Consider the following 731-nt stretch of genomic DNA (forward strand, 5'->3'; position numbering starts at 1 on the left):
TAGGAATTTCGTCTAACTCGAAACGATACGATCAACGTTCCTCTCTTCCCGTGTCTCTTTTATACTTAAGTAGATATACACATAAGTCTGTATATATTTCATTCCTTGTGCGTTGTTCCTGTTCTTCGCATCCTTGTTTTGTACGTTGCATGAATATTTGCGTAACACTTTGTACACCTACAACACATCTTGTTACACAAAACTAGTACCAAGTATTTTGTCTATCTTGATCTCTCACATTACGATTTTTATGTTAGTAATAAATCGACATTCAAAAGCTAGTAATTCATCTTTCCTACAGGATGAAGGACAGAAGTAAGCTTCTCCGCAAAAAGTGCAGATAAAGGGTAACTGGCATCTCCGAAAACAGGAGTATATAGGGTGTCGAGATGTAGTCAGTCTGCAGAGGGAAGAACTCAGAACATGAACATTTTTGTAAGTGTTGTGTCTATCATGGTAAAAAATGTTATAGTAAAGGGAAGGATAGGTAGATGGTGAATACATAGAGAGTGAAATGTTCATGGCTGTGAATATATACAGTATAGAGATGGATAGATGTATAGATGTAACTATTGACATAGATATATCAAATAATTGTTATGTGGATATCCCTTTATGCACGCTGTTCTGCGCGACCATACGGTAGGCAATAAACCTTTCTCTCTCAACAGATCGCACTGGCGTTCGTGGCCGCCATAAGCGTGGCAGCGGCTGCTCCTGGCGGTTGCTGT

The 731-nt window shown here is 39.1% G+C and overlaps 1 protein-coding gene across 1 annotated transcript in view; it reads left to right on the forward strand.

Moving 5' to 3' along the window:
- LOC119588294 (glycine-rich cell wall structural protein 1-like) overlaps positions 1 to 731 on the forward strand; it is a 17,462-nt gene that overhangs the window by 8,024 nt on the left and 8,707 nt on the right. The gene's annotated exons all lie outside the window — the stretch shown is intronic.

The sequence above is a fragment of the Penaeus monodon genome, chromosome 23 (genome assembly GCF_015228065.2).
Source record: "Penaeus monodon isolate SGIC_2016 chromosome 23, NSTDA_Pmon_1, whole genome shotgun sequence".
Classification (NCBI taxonomy): Eukaryota; Metazoa; Arthropoda; class Malacostraca; order Decapoda; family Penaeidae; genus Penaeus; species Penaeus monodon.